Source organism: Hypanus sabinus, chromosome 15, assembly GCF_030144855.1.
Source record: "Hypanus sabinus isolate sHypSab1 chromosome 15, sHypSab1.hap1, whole genome shotgun sequence".
Lineage (NCBI taxonomy): Eukaryota > Metazoa > Chordata > Chondrichthyes > Myliobatiformes > Dasyatidae > Hypanus > Hypanus sabinus.
The window spans coordinates 16,243,339-16,264,195 of NC_082720.1; the positions used below are offsets into that span (position 1 = coordinate 16,243,339).

The window sequence follows — 20,857 nt, forward strand, 5'->3', positions numbered from 1 at the left end:
TCTTATGTCTGTACTAAAGGAAATGATATGTGGAAAATCTTTTAGATGGTGTGGTTGGAATCTGTAATGCACTGTCTTCAAATTCGAGTTGCATTTTGGCCTTCAAGAGGGAATTGGATGAAAGTATAGTGAGGCCAGAGCAACAGGGAAAGGGTTAAGGGGGGATCCAGAGACTCTACAGCTGTAGAATGGTTACAGTACAGCCCATTCTGTACTGTAACCATTCTATGATATTAGACAAAGTGGTCCTTTAACTTTCAATGCAGTAGCAGCCCACTGATGCTGATTCCCCTGACCAGTACAGCAGCAGTTCCAATATCAATGTAGCTGATTCATGAAAAGGGAAATAGTTTCGAAAGAGAAAAGTGACACTCACAGCAGAGAATGAGCTAAGGGATGACGTGTGGTTTTTAACATCAGGCATTGTGGTATTGAAGGAGGAAACATAAAACACGTGCACGTAGTAAAAAACGGCCCTTTGGCAAATATAGGAAAGCATCAATTCAGGCTTTAGAAACATTCAGTGCCTGAACGTTTGCTTTTAAACTTTGACAGAATACAAAGGAGTGGTGAAACATGGATAGGATGCATCCCAAGAGCATCTAACTGCCGGTCAAAAACATTCCCTGTGTACCGATCATCAGTGAGATATTGTTTGGATGAAGTTCACTGTTTGAGCCTTCACAAAAAGGACACAAATCCATTAGAGATGGTACAGAGAATTATAAACAGAATTTTGAGCTTTAACTGACAGAAACTTTCAGAGTTCAATCTTCCCTTGAAGATATGGCAATAGAAAGAGCAATGAAGCAACACTTTGACATGATTAAGCAACACCATTGCAAGGTAATTTAACCTGAACTGATTGCAGAGGCAAACAACACAAGGAGAAAATTAGTCAGATCATATTTTAGGCTAAATTCTCCATCTTCCACGTCTGAAGCAGCTTCCTATAAAGTCCGCAATCAGTGCAGAGCTAAGTAAGTCCACTTGGATAAATAAATGGCTAGGAAAGGATTAGTGATTTGTGGTGGTAGGGTGGGGGCAGGGGTGAGTTCGTGGTGATACCAACAAAAGAGCAATTTTTTACATCTATTCAGGACATAACCACATAAACAACATCTGAAAAAAGGCTCTGGGATATTTATTATTCTGCACAGATAAATCATCTAAATTCTTTGATAAGATTATAGCATGCAAATCACCCAGTGTCTGTTAATCCATAAGAAATACTCTAATGGTGAACAACGATTACTATCCAAATGCAGACTTGGTTAAGACTTGATGACCAAAATACCAGTAGAGTTGTGCAATTTGTTTTATTCCAGCTCCTCAAAATTCCTTTCTTTTGTGATAAATACTGTATGTGCTACAATTGAAGAGGTGATATTTTCAAAGACAAAATCTGTAATGCATAGAAAGAGAGGTAATTAAGCAATAATTTGAGAAGGTGTTGGGGGTGGTTCCAAGGAGTTTAATTCTGGCATTTGTAAATGAGATCTACAAGACCTAACAATCACTCATTAAGCTTTCAAACTCACACAACTGGTGCAAATATTTCCCTGACACATTACAGAAGAAATTTATTCATCCTTTGCCCTAAAGGAGGGAAGGGTAAGACCAAAGGTCAAAAATGAGTTAAAGTAAAATCTTTAATCTTCCTGTTTGATCATCAATATGTTTAACACACCCCAGGCCCATTCAGTCGCATTGTACTGCAATCACTTGTTATGTTGCTCCGGGCGTTACAGACTGTGCCTGTCAAGACTGGTTACACACAGTAGGATTCCTCAAATGTCAGTGGTGTCCTGCGTGAGAGGAAGTTTCTGTCAAAAGTCCTGCAGGGAACAGTTAACCACATTCAGAAAAAGATGTGAGAGAAACCATTACACAGCCATATCGTTTCTATCAAGGTTCCTACGGCAGTAGATAGTAGCCTGAAGAAGGCAACTTCATATGCGAACGTCCCAATATTGCCTCACTCTTATAATGACAGGCGTAATCATTTTTATCCTCTAAAGCTTAAGAATTGCCAAGAACTTATTGTTCATACAAAATAAGCCCATAATGCACCATTTTTCAGAGATGGAGCTCCTGTGTATGTGTCACTCAAAAAGTGTCTTTCAAAGGTTTTCTCTGCTTAGCAAAATATTTCTGTGTTTGTTAGAAACATCAAAAATAAATATTAAGAAACATTATTTCTAAAACCAAACTTTAACATTTAAACTCGATATTTGTAATTCCATTATCTCTTTGATGGATGTGATTCAGTATTTAGTTTTGATGTCCTGGAATTTCCAACAACAAGATTAGACAACAAGATAATTGGCTCAGTAATTCAGTGTGGGAGGGGGCAGGTATGATTTATTTATAGTTGCTTCTTAATGTATCATCATCATGCAGGAATCATAGAAATATGGGATTGGCTATCACATTGCTTTAAAATGGCTTATTTTGATGAGTAGTGACTATTATCCTGCTCATTAGAAATTTATTTCTAAAATTAGTGAATTGGATTTGACTTGCAGTTACCATTTGTGTTCCAGCGTTGCCCCCCCCCCCCAAAACCATCAATAATTTCACAAAATATTTCAACACTGGCAATATACTATTACCAATCATCATTTTACTTGCCATCAATTACGTATAGAGATAAGGAAGTACAACAAGATCCCTCAATAATTAATTGGAGCTAGGGGCTTTGGATCCGGTGATCATCTAACATAGCATGTTAGAAGTGGGCAACTTTCAGTAGGAGATCACCGTCAAGAATAAGGAGCGTTAATTCTCATTGGAATAGGTTTCGTGCCCATATTGACTGGAGAATTCTGAGACTTGTCTTTCACCTGAGATAAGAAAGGCGTATCTGAACACCATCTCAAAAGTAAGGTACAGACAATCTTACGGCATTACTTTGAGATGTGATTTTTTTAATTTTACTTCCTGCCTTACTCAGTTGACTAGGAGGGGGGAGAACACATCTTGCTTCATTTCCAAGATATTTCTTACTGTTTTTATGCTCACGTTTCCCATCAACATGGTCAACTCTGCCAACATGGTCCTATATATATATATATAGACAATAGACAATAGACAGTAGGTGCAGGAGTAGGCCATTCAGCCCTTCTAGCCAGCACCGCCATTCACTATAATCATGGCTGATCATACACAATCAGTACCCCGTTCCTGCCCTCTCCCCATATCCCTTGACCCCGCTATCTATAAGAGCTCTATCTAACTCTCTCTGGAATGCATCCAGAGACTTGGCCTCCACTGCCTTCTGGGGCAGAGAATTCCACATATCCACCACTCTCTGGGTGAAAAACTTTTTTCTGCATCTCTGTTCTAAATGGCCTACCCCTTATTCTTAAACTGTGGCCTCTAGTTCTGGACTCACCCATCAGCGGGAACATGCTTCCTGCCTCCAGTGTGTCCAATCTCTTAATAATCTTATATGTTTCAATCAGATCCCCTCTCATCCTTCTAAATTCCAGTGTATACAAGCCCAGTCGCTCCAATCTTTCAACATACGACAGTCCCACCATTCCGGGAATTAACCTTGTGAACCTATGCTGCACTCCCTCAATAGCAAGAATGTCCTTCCTCAAATTTGGAGATCAAAACTGCACACAATACTCCAGGTGGGGTCTCACCAGGGCCCTGTACAGCTGCAGAAGGACCTCTTTACTCCTATACTCAATTCCTCTTGTTATAAAAGCCAGCATGCCATTAGCTTTCTTCACTGCCTGCTGTACCTGCATGCTTGCTTTCATTGACTGATGTACAAGAACACCTAGATCTCGCTGTACTTCCCCTTTTCCTAACTTGACTCCATTTAGACTCCTTCCTGTTCTTGCCACCAAAGTGGATAACCTCACATTTATCCACATTAAACTGCATCTGCCATACATTTACCCACTCACCCAACCTGTCCAAGTCATCCTGCATTCTCATAACATCCTCCTGACATTTCACACTGCCACCCAGCTTTGTGTCATCAGCAAATTTGCTAATGTTACTTTTAATCCCGTCATCTAAATCATTAATGTATATTGTAAACAGCTGCGGTCCCAGCACCAAACCTTGCGGTACCCCACTGGTCACAGCCTGACATTCCGAAAGGGACCCGTTAATCACTACTCTTTGTTTCCTGTCAGCCAGCCAATTTTCAATCCATGTCAGTACTCTGCCCCCAATACCATGTGCCCTAATTTTGCCCACTAATCTCCTATGTGGAACTTTATCAAAAGCTTTCTGGAAGTCCAGGTACACTACATCCACTGGCTCTCCCTTGTCCATTTTAATAGTTACATCCTCCAAAAAGTCCAGAAGATTAGTCAAGCATGATTTTCCCTTCATAAATCCATGCTGACTCTGACTGATTCTTCTACTGCTATCCAAATATGTCGTAATTTCCTCTCTTATAATTGACTCCAGCATCTTTCCCACCACTGACGTCAGGCTAACCAGTCTATAATTCCCTGTTTTCTCTCTCCCTCCTTTCTTGAAAAGTGGGACAACATTAGCCACCCTCCAATCAGCAGGAACTGTTCCTGAATCTATAGAACATTGGAAAATGATTAACAATGCATCCACGATTTCTAGATCCACCTCTTTAAGTACCCTAGGATGCAGACCATCAGGTCCCGGGGACTTATCAGCCTTCAGACTCAACAGTCTATCCAACACCGTTTCTTGCCTAATATAAATTTCCTTCAGTTCATCCTTTACCCTAGTTCCTTTGGCCACTATTACATCTGGGAGATTGTTTGTGTCTTCCCTAGTGAAGACAGATCCAAAGTACGGGTTCAACTCATCTGCCATTTCCTTGTTCCCCATAATAAATTCATTCATTTCTGTCTTCAATGACCCAATTTTGGTCTTAACTAGTTTTTGTTTGCTATTCACATACCTAAAGAAGCTTTTACTATCCTCCTTTATACTCTTGGCTAGTTTACCTTCGTATCTCATTTTTTCTTGGCTTATTGCCTTTTTTGTTATCTTCTGTTGCTCTTTAAAAGCTTCCCGGTCCTCCGGTTTCCCGCTCCTCTTTGCTATGTTATACTTCTTCTCTTTAATTTTTATACTATATAGACACTGATCTGAACTGAAAATTTCCAGTATCTGGGCTGAAGGGTTAAGGCAGCAGCCTGCATTTTGCTCTCTTTCCTTTAATAGCCGGTACATGAATTTTACCCAGAGTCCAACTGGATTCTGGGTCACTGATCTTTTTGAAGAACATGGAAGTGGCAAGATTGGAAATGGAAAAATTGAACCCAAAACTGAAAAGATTAAAAAAATGAAATGGAAAGAAATTGAAATGGAATGACATTGTACTGAGGCTAGGAAATTAGCCAAGCTTATAAAAAACATGAGGAGGTGTTTCGGGATAATTTCCCTTAGATGAACAAAATTTATCGCTGATTCTTCTCGATGTAGTTATTACTCTGAGGGAGGAAAGTGAGTATTGTCAAAATAAAGGTACACGGAGATTGTTTCCCCTAATTTTCAAAGATAATTAGCAAAATTCTGGATTCTCAACATTACATTATTGAAGTCAGGCCAGTTGCAGTCGGCAGACAACATTCTTCTTGGGCTCAGCTGCACATTCCATAGTATTTGATCATCTGTGTCTACCCGTTCTTAGAACTTTCAATTCCATTCCTATCCATCTATTTAAAAAGAACTACATAATAAACACAACATTAATTGTACTTGATGGAGCCTGTTCCAAATTTTCACTTCCCTGTGGGATATTCAAATCCCTCAACTCACTTGAGTCTCATTAATATTGCATTCATGCCCTCTAATTCTGTTATTGCAGGCCAAGTTAAATTGCTTGTTTATATCTGCATTAACTGTACCTCTCAACACTTGAAAGATCTGGATCATGTCCCCTATAATTCATCTAACCTCCAATGAAAACAAATTCAGTGCTGTGAGACTTCATTCATAATTTGAAAGTTTAAGGACTGAATCATTCCAATTGCTCCTCTCTAAACCCTCCATCACAGCAGTTTGTTTTTGAAGTTAGTGTGCAGAACTATAAAAGCATAGATTTAGCATTGTAATGTTCATGGTGGGGAATCATAGGCCGCAGAATGAGTACCACCTTAAGACAACTTTATCTCTGACCCTGGTCTCAATTGATCCTGGGATCCTGCTGAGTGCAAAAGGCCAACGAGCTTGCTCTGGTGTTTGAAATATGACCTTTTCAGTCTGTGGGATTTTCAATTTTTACACCTTAATAAACTCTCTGACATTCTTTCACAGCTGTATGCAAAGCCAGGATTTTTAGGAATTGATTTTTATGTCACATCACTCGGTTCTGAAGGTAGGATATATAAAAGTTCCTTAGCACAATGAGAAAGACAGATTAAACTTCAAAGTAAACTTACTATCAAAGTACGTATACTGTATGTCACATAAACCACCCTGAGACTCATTTTCACAGTAGAACTAAGAAATATAACGGAGTCAGTGAAAAAACAAAGACTGACAAATAACCAATGTGCAAAAGAAGACAATCACTTCAAATAAAATAAATAAATAACACGAGTTGTAGAGTCCTTGGATGTGAGTCCATAGGTTGTGAAATCAGTTCAAAGTTGAGATGTGTGAAATTATTCATGTTGGTCCAGGACCCCACACACAAACTGTAATCATTAAGTTACGTAGACAACTATATAATAGTAGTGAGTAATTAAAAATTACTAGATTAAATTACTCACTTATTAAAATCATATTTTATGACGAAAGGTATTGTTGAATGTATTGGGCTACCCAACAGCATGATCGAAATTTGTTCAGGGAAAACAAAACTGTTAATGTACAGATGGCCCTTGTCAGTTTGTTCAAGGATGTCCTGCCAAACTCATCAATTAGTAAATCTAAGTAGAATCCATCACACTGCATTTTGCTTTCCCTCTGTGAGTAATTTCAGCACGAGTGGTAATTAAGATCATGCTGCTCTCAGTGTGCTCTGTAACTACAGCAAGTGATGGAACTGTATGACTTGAAGAGAACTTCTCATGAGAATGACAAAACCAACAAGAGAACAACCACCTCCTTTAACCACCGGGAATTTGTGAGAAGTCCTGATAAAGGATACTACTAAAAGCCTAGTTTGAGCTTTTCATTTCATAAATAAGGATGAAACAAGAAGAAGTGTAAAGCAAAAACATAATATGGCACAAACACTTAGCAATCAGGCTGCAGCTGTGGGAAGAGAATTCTGCTGGTCTTGCCCTCATGCACTGCATTTCATAATTCCTGATATTTTGCCCATGATCTTACTGCTCCCATTCACTCATTGACCAGACAACCTGGTCTACAGCTTATGCCCATGGTCATCCAGGTTTTATCCTATCAAAGGGAGCTCCTCCCTCCCAATCCACCTACCCTGAAGCTTTACAAGCTTTTGCTGCCTTGACAGTTCAGATGAGGAGTTCACAACCTGAAACGTTGACAATGTTTCTCTTCCCACAAGTGCTGAATAAACCCAGCATCTTCTGTTTTTGTTTTAGATTTCCAGCATCTGCAGGTTTTTATTTTGATGATCAACAGAAGGAGACTACTAGAGAGAAGAATGTGCTGATGAATTTGATTAGGATGTGGTCTCAATGTTGAAAGAAGTGTAATCATCTCACTTACAAGCTCAAGGTCAGTGAATGTGCCAACACCATCACATCTTCCATTTACCCCTCATATTGCTCCTTGTGCCATAGCTTTATTGAGCATCCATCTCTGCCAATCTACCCCACTCTCCACCAAACACTCATTTAAGAACAATTGCAGATAGACAATTGAGAAGATATCGGACAGAAGGACAGTTCTCAATGAAAAATATAAAAATATAAGTGGCAATGCTGGGAACATTTTCCCTGAATGAGTTATAGTTTCATCATTTACTTTGTGTCCACCAGGTAAGTAAAGAACATCCCTAATTTCTGCTAAATGATTTGGTAGAGACTTTGTGAAATGGGAGTTGCACACTGTGGAAACATAGTGTCCAATGTGTTTTTAATGTCTTCATAGGTCTATGTTTTCTCTATGTAGAGTATTAATGGTGTGGGAATGCACTTTAGTAATAGATAGATAGATACCTTATTGATCCCAAAGGAAACAACAGTGCCACAGTAGCATTACAAGTGCACAGACATACAAGTATTAGAAGAGAATTAAGAAAGAATAAAAAATAAAAGATAAAATATACAAGATTTATAAGTCAAAGATGACAAGATCACTTCCACGGCTTGCTTGCCTCATAGAGCCTGATGGCTGAGGGTGTAGTATGTGTAGACCTCTGTTAGTCTCAGTTAGACCTCTGTTAGTCTCTGGATTTGCACCTTGGAAAGTTTCCAGAGTTCCAAAGTTATGGAAGACCAGCAGCTCCCCAAGCTGCAAGTCTTTCCTCTCCACATCACCAATGTTATCCGAAGGACCCATTAGGACCCATACAGCTTGGGGCCAGTGTAATCACAAAGCAATGGGTGATTAAGCGCCTTGCTCAAGTTCACAAACACGCAGCCTCAACCAAGGCTCAAACTAGCCTGAAACGTTGACCTACAGATAACTAGACAAACACCTTAACCACTTGGCCATGCGGCAACACGGCTGAGGGTAAGAATAACCTCATATAGTGTGCTTTGGTGCAACGCAGATGTCTTCATCTATTACTAAAACTGCTGCTCTGCTCAGCCAAGGTGGCATGAGAAACATTGTCCAGAATCGCCAGGGTTTTCCGGAGGGTCATTTGTTCTACCACAACCTCCTGCAGAATAGCGAATGTTGAGGGAAACTGGTTGCCTTTGTTTTGATGAGTTCATTAGACCGGCAGGGTTGAGTGGCACAGTGGAAATGTGTCATTCCCATCACAATTCCAAATTTTTGCAATGCCTGGATAGTTGGCAAAGCTCTTCTGCCCACTGCTCTCCACTGCAGGACAATGAGAGTCATCGACGCTCTCCTTGAACGGGAAGTCCGTATGAAGCTGCAAGTGTGGACTGAGCTATCCATGCGGCACACATCAGCTGCCCACATCTGGAAACGTGAAGATTAACAAGCTTGCTGTTTTTCTGAATTTCACTATCACAAGCAACTCTAAGGTTTTATCAACCTTTGGTTTTACAAGTCTTAGCCTTTGGCTACTTTGTTGCTTTTGTTCTTGCATGTAGAAATTGAACCGTTGCTCCTGAAAACATCCTAGCCAAAACACTTTTAATCCTGTACGCCAAGTCCCTGCAAATAAAAAAGTCATGACTCTGACATTCTTCCTGCATTTAGTTCTGAACGTGACCATTTTTAAAGTATCCATATTACATAAAAATATGTAACAACCAATACCTCAATAGGCAAAAAAAAATTATCTATAACCCCAGGAGCAACAAAGTGCAGCCCCTAGAGGGCCGCAAGGTCAGCCTCAAGTCAATCCACAATGAATCTGCGAATCATTAATGTTCCTTTTAAAAAGCACAGGTTTTTGTCTGCAGTTCCGACCTAATTTCCTGTGCATGGCACATACTGTGCATTGGATATATGCATGTATACAACCCAATTTAACAGGGCAAGTGCAAAATTAGCATTTTATTATGACTGACATTGCAGTCAAATAGTCTGCATGCTTCAAGTGTACAGGCAGCAATCCATTTCAATCCTACACATTGAGTGAAAGTTTGCATTAATGTGAAAACCTGGAGTCCCAATCCAAACTATGTCCTGATTAACACCCACAGAATTTCAAAAAAACAATTGCTGTGTGAAAGAATTCTCAGCTCTATGAATTCAGAATTGAAGAACAAGTGTTTTAAAAGTTCCACCACCTGGCTGAAATGCCGATAACTAAACGGGATAAAAAGACAGTATTCTCCAGATCAACAACCATGGGACGGTTGAAGCAATTGAGAGGCACTCCACTTTTGAAAGGACTTCGCAGGTTAGATGCAAGGAGGATGTTTTCCACACTGAGAAGTTTATGACAAAGAAGCAGACTTTGAAAATTTAGACTGAGATGCAGATGATGAACTTTTGGAATTCTCTACCTTGCAAGGCTGTTGAGGGTCTATCGTTTGTGTTCGTTCAAAACACTTATTGATTGAGATGGGATGTTGAGATCATGTCTTATGGAAATAATGCAGGGAAATGGTGCTGATGTAGATCAGTTGTGATCTTATTGAAATTCTCGAAGGGCTAGATAGCCTAGTCTATCTTAACTCTTAATGTTCTTAATGAGTCATTGTCATATATCAGAGAAACAGGTTTGAGTGGGTGCCAAACATCAAGATATCATCTACATTTGTCTCCACCAATCCCTTAAAATTTAGCTTGCCTTTGTAACAAAATTTCTTGATTCTAGTATGAATATTTGTTGTACCCTCTTCGTGACCTTCACAGAAAGAAGTGTCGGTAACAACGAGCAATATGCTCACTGTAGTTTTAACACTATAACACTGAAACATCTAATATGAATCCTTGCTGTAATCTTCATCTTATTTTTGCACAAGGATAGAAACCACTGAAGTTCTGGCACAGAATCTTCAACCTGAAACATTAATTGCACATTCAACCAGATCTGCTAAGTGTTTCCGGCATTTAACGTTTTCACTTTAGATTGCCAGTATCTGCTAACTTTTTAAATTTTCAAACACAAAATCTTATTTGTTTAAATCCAACTTGAATAATCCATGTAATTTACACTCTTGAACACTCTTCGTCCATAATGTTAGAAATCATAACAATTATGATATATTTCATTTAAATACTTTAAAAGATTCTGTATGATTTAATATTTTGAAACATTGTCCTGAACAGGCCATGCTACTCTACTGTAGGTTTTACACATTAGCCTTCTTGGCTAGAAGCCAGGTCAACCTCAGTTTCCTGTATTCAACTGCACTGATTGAAGCCAAGTATTCTAGGTTTCATTTACTGAATTGTATGGTTGGAAGACATGCCGTCCCCGTTTCGTTACATTATACACTGAGATTATACGCTGCCTTCTGTACATTACATCTTCTGTACAGAAAATAAGTGATTATGTACAGTTATATAATTATGTGGTGGTAAATAGACCATTTAAGGTTCCCTACTTTAAACTGAGTGATTGCAAGCACAGCCCGCCTTATTTCTTGGCATTTTACTTTTTCTCTGAGGATAACTGTACAACCAAATTGTTCTGGATCTCCCAGTAGTTCTATGTATTTGAGACAAGATTGTCCTGAGTTCCTCAAAAGTAGAATCTGAAAATGATTACCATTTTTAAGGAGATCTTTACTGGCAAGGTTGATATCTCAGTGTGCTGTTGATGGACAACCCAGTAACATAACTAGAATTATCTGATATATCGAAAGCCAATGTAAGCCTGACACTTAAAAGCAATTTGTCAATATTGACCCCAAGTTATACCAACACCACCAATGATTCAAATGTTTCCAGCTTTTTGGGACATTAGACTGCTGAATGAAATGATTAATAACTGTTTAAATTTGTAGAAGAAAGTATAGGTGTGTTCCATTTGCTTCTGGGGTGGAAATGATACTGGGAAACCCAGCTTACTGAGCACTACTTTGAACGAGGTAGACCTTCCGACCTCTTTGACTGGGTGCATTTCAAATGTTTAAGTATAATAGGTGAGCACATAGTTATCAAAGAAGCAGAAGAGTGGAAGATAGTTGATATCACAGATACAGTTAATATTTGAGGAGGAATGAATTAATTTTGGTTCAGTTGGCCATAATCATCTCCACTTTACTCAGCTGGACCCACATTTTGCACCAGTCTCTCAGATGTTCAATTTCTTGTCAGAACAAGCAAAGACTCCTAAGGAACTCACAGAGTTCATACAGAGAAATGCTCAGCTAGTTTGTAAAACTGGAAAGGTCAGGGAGGTCACAGCCATTTCTCTCTGGGGCCTGATACAGAATGGCATTAAATGATCACATTAGGCACTGCCACCTACTTAAGTGAGCACCTGTCAAAGTTCAGCTTCTATTCATTTGTTAGACCACAAACTGGGTTAATGATTTTTTTCAAGCATTTCTTGAACTAGCTTCAGGTGCGTTTAAAGTAATCATTGTTGGTGCATTACCCAGACAACTCGTGCAGAGAGTGAAAAATGTTGAAACTGAAAATTCCACAGGTCTTTGAATTTCTACTAGTTTGTCAGGATCAAAATTGACCGTGAAGTTGCTCATTTCACCACGTTTAAATGGAATCCTAAGTAGCGGAAATCCAGAGGACCTCATGAAGTGGGTACAAATTTTTACACAGAAGCCATGTGGGCAATTCCTGTGGAGGTTTCTATTGGACTTTATTAAATAAGTGTGCATATTGGTTGGGCAAGGGTTCCGGTAAAGAACTGATAATACGTATAAGCAATGGTCAATCCCAACACTTTAGTTGTTTCATGTGGCTTCCACAAATAGTAAAAATAAAAGTCAGACATTCCTTACATACTGTGGATGTTCTATTTATTGGTATCAATACTCTGCAAAGGTCAGATGAGGCATTAAGGTCGGGTGGTTGCCTGTTCATCTTACATTAGCATTTATTGAATTTTCTTTTATAGTTCGTGTGAGAGTCACAGAACAGAACATTGAAGGAAACTCTTTACAACTTGCCAGTGTGGTATACACTTGCCTGTAATTTTAACTTAACTTGGAAGGTTCTAAAGTTCCCAACAGGAAATCAGACTCCTACCAGTCTGACTTCCATTTCACAAAATTAAATATACTGCCTGATATGGCTCTGCATAGATCATGATATTGCCCAGTACTGTTCAGGTATCCCCCATTACCTGTAAACCACCCCAACGTCCCTCTAACCTGCTGCTGTGTTCCCACAAACCACATGCCTGTCCATCTATACTGCTGCAACATTCCCCTGTACTCCACCCCATGTCCCTCTATACCCCCCACAACCTCCATATTTTTTACAGTACTTACATCTGTACCCCACCCTACATCCTACTAAACCATTTACACATTTTTCTCTATGCTGTCCCATAACCCCTTCTGTACCTCCCACTACTTTGCCCAGGCCCTTTATAACTTACTTGGCGCCCCTCCATAATTGTCCTGTTTTCCATGTGCCACAGTTTCACCCTCTATTCCACATATAAATTCCTCGACACTCCCTCTAATTAGTCTTGTATCCCTCTGTAATCTTTCAAGTTCTTCCAGTCCTTTGCCTACATTTCCTCATGGCCCTCTACACCTCCTCTTACACCACTTCACCATCCATTCTGCCCTTTGTCTCCCATTTGCTTCTGCACTACCACTGCGTCCCTTTATATCCCCCTTTGTACTCACCCCACACCACGGTCCCACTAGACATCCTCCTCTTCTGCTTCAGCTGCTTCTCTACCTGGTACAATCTCACCCCCATGTCCCCCGAACCTCCCTCTCTCATCTCTCTGCTTTCTTCTGTACCTCTTGCTATGTCACCCACCTATCTTTCTGAACCCACTTCCCACCTTAACCATCGTAGTCAGCAAATCAATCAACTTTCCCCATCACTATCTCTGAAGAAATTCTTCCTAAATTTCTATTTGATGGCATGTTTCATATTACCATCCTTTTAATCTCATCTCAAATTGAAAATAATTTTAACCAATCCATCCTACTGAACCTCTTCAAGGTTCTAAAGCTATCTTTCAAGCTTCATTTTGAATCTGATTTCCAAAAAAATCTCCCTATTAAACATGTATCAAAGTAGAATGGTCGCAGACAGTTCTGTGAACTTCAACTTGTGTGAGCTTAGCGTGATCATAGTGCTTATTCACAATATTTATTGTGGCTAATCTTGTAAATCGAGGTTTTCTTCCCCCATGTGATTTTCCTTATCACACATGGAGTGTTCCTTTTCCTTGTTTTGCGATAACAATGAGCATCAGCCATATTTTATGCAGATATAGGAAGAGGGAAATGCTGTGGAAGTAAAGGGATGATTGATGTTTCAGGTTTGGACCCTGCCTCCACAGATGTTGCCTAACCCATTGATTTCCTCTAGCAGTTTTTTTAAGAGCCATATTTAATGATTATATAAAATGAACAATAACTTTAAGGCTCAGGGTTGGCCAGTTCTCTATTCTTAAAAACATAGATGAATAGGTTGTGTTTTCAATGTTTAAACCATCTTGAATGTTAAAACGTCCAATGTTTTGTGCAGTTCCACAGATTGGCCTCTGAAAATAATTCCGGGTTGTTGTTTAAGTTAGCTAGGCACAATGTTGACTTTATTCAATGATGAATCGAAAATTAAAGCTGACTGCTGGTTTGCCAGAACTTGTTTTACACAAGTATTTAAAACTAAAATTACCACAATTATGCTTTGACTTGCCTTAGTTTTTTTTTAACTTGCACTTTATGACTTTTATTTCAAACTTTTTTTTCTTTTCACTTGTTTTCTCCAAATTTGACTGTTTTTTTTTTAGGGGTCCATTTTATCCCTCCTTTGTCTCCCAGTTTTGAAACCAAATGTAGGAACAGGAAAGCTCAGGTCTTAACATCGCAAATCAAATAATTAATAACCCTTAATGAGGCAATAGTCAGAATTACAAGACAAAGGCAAGAATTTGATAATAACTAACAACTTTGATGATGGATAATTTGTTGTAATAATACAGCTATCTTCATTTTATTAACCCCTTACACTCTCTTTTTCATTAATTTTAGTATTTTTATCTGCTATATTTGTACAGTCTTATGTAGCCTAACCAGATTTATGCACTAATGAATAGATTCAAGAGCAGTTGAAGTATACAGTTGTTTGGTGGAATTTAGATAGAGAGCTCATTTCATTAACCACATCAACCATCTTCACAACTTCTGAGTGAAACTGCTAACTGCAGTCCAGTTTACTACATTTGGCACACTGCCAATTTGTCTTGAGAGGAAGTGGGCTAAACTAGTTCAGTTTGGGGACATCAGCAGGGACAGATTTCCATCTCATGAGCTTGTCAGGTTAGACAGTTCTTCAGAAAGCCAGAATTCAAATCACTTTTCCCAATAACCCATGATAAAGCCAATGAAATTTATAGTCTCAGAATAAATCCAGTAGGAATTCTTTTTTTCCAATTACTCAGCTTATTGAGATGGAAACTGATGGATTAAAATTAATGAGGTGTTGGAAGAACTCAGTGGTTCAGGTAGCATTTGTGAAGGAAATGGACAGTGACCATTCGAGTTAAGCTTCATCGTCTGAGAGAAGAGTCTTGACTTGAAATGTTGACGATCCACTTCCCTCTGCAGACATTGCCTGCACCTCTGAGTTCCTCCAGTAGCACATTTATTTTGCTCCAGATTCCAGCATTGTATGCTTTTGGGCGCTAAGTAAGAAGGATGAAAATTATGCAAAAGTTATTGTTTAGATAGAACACCAACCACCTTATTAGATAACAGAGCAAGCTAAAAGGTTTTCTGCCCGTTCCTCTTTTTTTTCCACATTCTTGCAATCTTCTTTCTAAACCGCTAACACCCAATCATCCACATGCAAATGGAACGAAAGGTAAGATGAGGTGTATAACAGCCAGCAGATCTGTGCTCTCCTGTCTCACATCTCTGTTGAAAGCTGAATTTTACCCTTGCACTACCCCTCCAGATTCCCACCACCTTTCCCTGATCCCGATTTTACAACCAGGACAAAAAAAACGTTTGTAGTGACGTTACAAGAGCAAAAAAAAAAGATTCAGATTCATAAACTCTGTGGTACATGTAGAGTTAACAATGATTACATTCATCTGTGAGAGCTCCTTGAAATATTTACAGAAGTAAAAATACATGCACTACAGCAAAGCAGTTACATGGTTAAAAAGACCGATTTTACCCACAGCCGTAAACAGAAGGGATTACTGGGGTTTAATGAATTTAATTGAATTCCAATCCATACCTTCTCTAACTGAAGCTAAATACAGCACTAATAAATATCAATGCTGTCTGCAAGGAACACCAGCAAAAATTTAGCAAAGAAAAGACAGAAAAAGGCATTGTGCCTTTCCTGGTTAGACACATCATGCTTTGGTTAAATCAAGAAAACTTGAAACAGCACCCATTTTTTATTTACAGTAGGCCCTTCGACCCTTTGAGCTGTACTGCCCCAGCAATCCCCTGATTTAATCCTAGCCCAATCACGGGAGACAATTTACAATACCCAATTAACCCATCAACTACTGATAGAAGAAACAGATACAAAAAGACATGCGTTATCACGTCCCACCTGAGTTCACCATGAAACTAGCTTCTACTGTTAGAAGTCAACAGGCCTCCAGATTAATCACAACAGAGCGTTAACATTTGCTCTCCCCCACAGAAGGGAAAGGGAAGCCGTAATGTCAGTAAATAACGTTCTCCATGGGAACTGAGCTCTCCTAGTTAGAGTAAACATTTGTTTTCCATTCCTGTTGATGTTCCACAGCAGGGTTACCTCTTCAGTCTAGTCATCAGTGAACTGTAGATTAGATATTCTCCATTATTAATGCAAATCTAAGACAATTAGTAATGCAATGCTCAAACAATTGAACATGGATGACAAAATAAAAGAAGATGCTCACTAACCCTGTGCCCTGGCCTATACAGATGGGCACACATACTTGTGAAAAGACTGAGCATTAGGTCACACAGCACAAAGATAACACGGCAAGCAGAATAAAGAGTTACGGGAAAGGGAGCATTCTTTTTTAAGAAGCTTACTAGATACCACAGTGATGCAACAAGCCTGAAGGAGAATGTGAATACCATTTTTGTGGGTCCTGAAATTTAAATTCCTTGGAGTGAAATTAACCCTTGACACACAGCACAATAGTAGCCCACCATATAACCAAAGTGGGCACGTAAAACACGTGGCTGTTTCCTTTTCAATCCTCTCCATTTACACATTTCACCCCACCACAGCCCTGTTTGACATTTTAAGGGAAAGGTTCTGATTACAATGTTAGAAATATGGATCATCACCTTGTTCTGTCCCTTCTCTACCAGAAACCAATTTCACTGGATCAAGTTTTTCACCAAATGTGCATTGTGAAGATCAGCTGCAAGACAATTTAAAGGAATGATCAAACAGGAACTGGGGGTATAGTAATAGAGGACAAAATGAAATTTCTATCACTCTTTCTACAAGAAAACTCAAAGTTCTTGTAGAACATTAACCTGAGTATTTTACCCGTGATGGACTGTACCATATGCACTATTTTTTGTAAGATTTTCAGTTCAAGGTCATTGGTGTTTCCATACCAGGTTGTGATGAAATCAGTCAATTAGCATCTATAGAAATTTGTCAGAGTTTTAGATGTCAGGTCAAATCTTCATAAACTCCTAAGGAAGTTGAGATGCTTCCATGCTTTCCTCATAATTGTACTTACAGGCCCTCTAAAATGATAACACCAAGGAATTTAAAGTTGCCAACCCTCTCCTCCTCTGATCCCCGATGAGGACTGACTCATGTACTTCTGGTTTCCTCCTCTTGAAGTCAATAAATAGCTCCGTGATCTTGCTGACTGAGCAAGAGGTTGTTGTTGATTTTCAGTCTCCCTGATCTATGCTGATTCATCACCACCTTTGATTCAGCCTACAACAGTGGAGTCATCAGCAAATGTGAATATGGCACTGGAGCTGTGCCTAGCAACACAGTCATAAGCATAAAGCAAGTAGAGCAGAGAGCTAAGCACTTAGCCTTGTGGTGCATCTGTGCTGATGGAGACTGTGGATGAGATATTGTTGCCATTCTGAATTGACTGGAGTTTGCAAGTGAGGAAATGGAGGAGCTAATTGCACAAGGAGGTATTGAGAACAAGGTCTTGAAGCTTACTGATTAGCTTCGAAGGACATTCTCAGGTTAGTACTGTGTGTTTTGGCTTATTGCTACAAATTTTGGATCCTCTGCTAATACCAGACAGTATAATCATAACTATAACAGAAGAACCAAGGAATTCGGACTTGTTTGAGAACTTATCTGGAAGATCAGGGAAATTACCATCTGATCACCAATTATTTAATGGCAGAATTTAATTTTACAGAGAAGGTGGGGAAGAATATTTTAAGACTTATCCCCTCTCCCAAACTGAATAAACTACACTTTATAGTTAATATCAACCTTATACTTATCCTATAACCAACACACCAAAATAGTTGAAGTGAACATGTTTCCACAGAGATACAAGAGACTGCAAGTGCTGAAATGTGGAGCAGAAATCAAGAGGAATTCAGCAGGTCCAGCAGCAATTTTGGGGAGAAAGGAATTGTTAGTGCTTTGGGTTAAGTCCCTGCATCGGGACTGAGGGTGGAAAGAAAAGATATCAAGTGTATAGAGGAGAGGGGGCAGAGATATGAAAGGGGTCAGTGGGCCGAGGCTGGGTGTAGGTTGTTGGGCAGATGTGGTGGAGTTAGCAGGCAGAAGTAAGTGGATGATAGGTGGAGGTGGGCAAATTAAACCGAGTTGCTCAACCTCATCCTCAGCTTTCTACTGCCACAGAGAGGACTAATACAAATTAGAGGAACGACACCTCATATTCTGCTCAGGTGACCTATAACTTTTGGTATGGACATTAGCTTCTCTAATTTTAGGTAATACTTACCTCTGTGGTTTTCTCCACTCCCTTCTATTTTTTTCTCCTTCCCTTCCCCCTTCCTCTCCCTTACCCTTTTCAATTCACCTCCATTCCTCTGATTTCTTTTTCGTTTTCCCATAGCACCCCTCACCTATTTTAATCACCCCTCCCAGTTACATCAAACTGCTACCCACACATTTACTGGATACTCCTTCCCCTATTTGGATTCATCTGCCCTTCTCTCCACTAATGGTTTCCATCATTTTCCTTACTTATCAGTTTATAACATACTGTTCTCACTTATTGCCCTCCAGCTGCAGCCTCTATCTGCATCCCCATCCCTATGGCTCCATATGCTTTTTTTTTTTGGTTGCCTCTACCTATCATCCACCTGCCTCTTCCTCCAACTCCACTCTTCCCAACTTATCTCCATCTATTTGTCATCCAACAGTCATCCTTGGTCCACCAATTATCCACTGATCTCTGACTCACAACTCTCACTATTTCTCTTTATTCTGGCTGTCTTCTTTGTCCACAGCCAACCCTGATGCAATGTTTCCACCCAAAATGTGGACAACTCCTTTGCCAACCCTCTGATTAGATGCTGCACAACCTGTTGAGTTATCTCAACAGATTGTTTGTTGTGTTAAACATGTATCTGACTTCCCTCTGCATTTTGGACACCATCAAAGGTAACTACAATGATATTGTAATTTTTGGTTTTGATTTGAAATCCTCTGGGATTTGGGAAAAATATGAAAGGTTTGTTGTACTGTAGAAATACAAACCTTTCTTTTTTTGCTGTTTTTTTTATAGCATCCAAATATTGAGGGCAAGATATGTTCTTCACTTTTAAAATATCAAGCTATTTCATTAAACAAAAGTTTGATTACCATTTGTGAATTGAAATACATCAGCTTGTTTATGGGTTCTATTATTTATCACATTATAAATTGTTGAAGCATGCAGATATGAGTATCCAGTTGACTGGCCTGAACAAATCTGTTCCCGGTGCAGCTGTAAAACATTTATAAATTCACAATTTTGCTTTTAAACTGAATTTGGTTTACAATCACCTGCAGTGGATTCCATAACCAGTGAGTCTCACTCAAGTGAGAAAACTCATTTTGTGGATGATAAAATCGAAGCTTTAAATTTTATATTGTGGGCCAAAAGAAGCCATTTTAAGGCTGATTTGCCCTGCAACACATCATTTTTGACTGAGCAGATTTTATAGAATCAATAATGGACTGGAAGTGTAATTAAAGTACCAGGCATAAAGTAGATTGTGCAGATCTATTTTAGGCTAAATTATTAGTAACCATTAAAAGTGCCTGTGGAATGATGATACTGCACAATAGCTGTTTTCCTTAGGAGATGGATGGAGACAACTATAAAAGCAAAGATGGAAAATCACTGATGTGCAGAATACCCTGATAATTCATGATTTGTTGCAGTTTTATCTCTCTGCTATAATCTGACTTATAAATATCTCAGAGTAAAAGCATTTTTATAATACACACTTCATTGCAGATCTCTACAGAAAGGTGTTCAAGAACTTCTTTAAGCCTTGATTGTAGATGCTGGGTATTTGAAATAAAGAACTAAGTTGTCGTAAAGACAGGTCAGGCAACGGGCTAACACTTTGGGTTGAAGACCCTTCATCAGAACTGGGAAAGTAAGAAAACAAATTCTGTTGTAGGGGGCCTCAGCCTGAAACATTAATACTGGTTTCCTTCCCAGAGATACTAACTTACCTGCTGAGCGTTTGCAGCATTTTCTGCTTTTATTTCAGTAAGAGCAAGTTAATATTATATGGCAGAGTGGGAGGAAAGGACAAATTGAGCATCTCTGACAAAGCGAGGACAGAGCTATAGCAGTAATGCAAAACTATCAGTTCGATGGAAAAGCGAGGCACTTGGAGCAAGGAAAAATTGAGGCACAAATGAAATATGAAAAAATGTGGATCAAAGCTGCTGAAACCAAAGATTGATAATGTCAATGGATCAAATAGTGTTTGTAGAGAGTAAAAAACTGAGATCATATTCCAGATGAAGTTATTAAGAGTATACCTTTCATGTCGGCAACAGTATACTTACAAAAATTAAGCTTGAAACTCAAAACTAGGAAGGGTTGACTACTGGACAGACCTTGGCAGAGACAAAACCAAAGGAGCTGCACTGAAGTTCTACCAGTGGGCTTAAAGACACCTTACTACCTCAGCTGTGTCAGTTAATTTCAAGGGACCAAGGAAGGAGAGCTTAAATACGTTTCCGTAACCGTGAAAAGGGAAAGGAGAATGCATCAACATGTTAACAT

The 20,857-nt window shown here is 39.2% G+C and overlaps 1 protein-coding gene across 2 annotated transcripts in view; it reads right to left on the reverse strand.

Annotated features, from left to right (window-relative positions):
• The window catches only part of LOC132405319 (slit homolog 3 protein-like), a 630,603-nt gene that overhangs the window by 444,294 nt on the left and 165,452 nt on the right, over positions 1-20,857 (reverse strand). The window contains exon 1 of one of the 2 annotated variants that reach the window (XM_059990027.1): positions 15,217-15,231. The exons of the other annotated variant lie outside the window; for it this stretch is intronic. The gene's annotated coding sequence lies outside the window, so the exon portion shown is untranslated. Of the gene's footprint in view, positions 1-15,216; positions 15,232-20,857 lie in introns of those variants that run through there. 2 annotated transcript variants of the gene reach the window in all.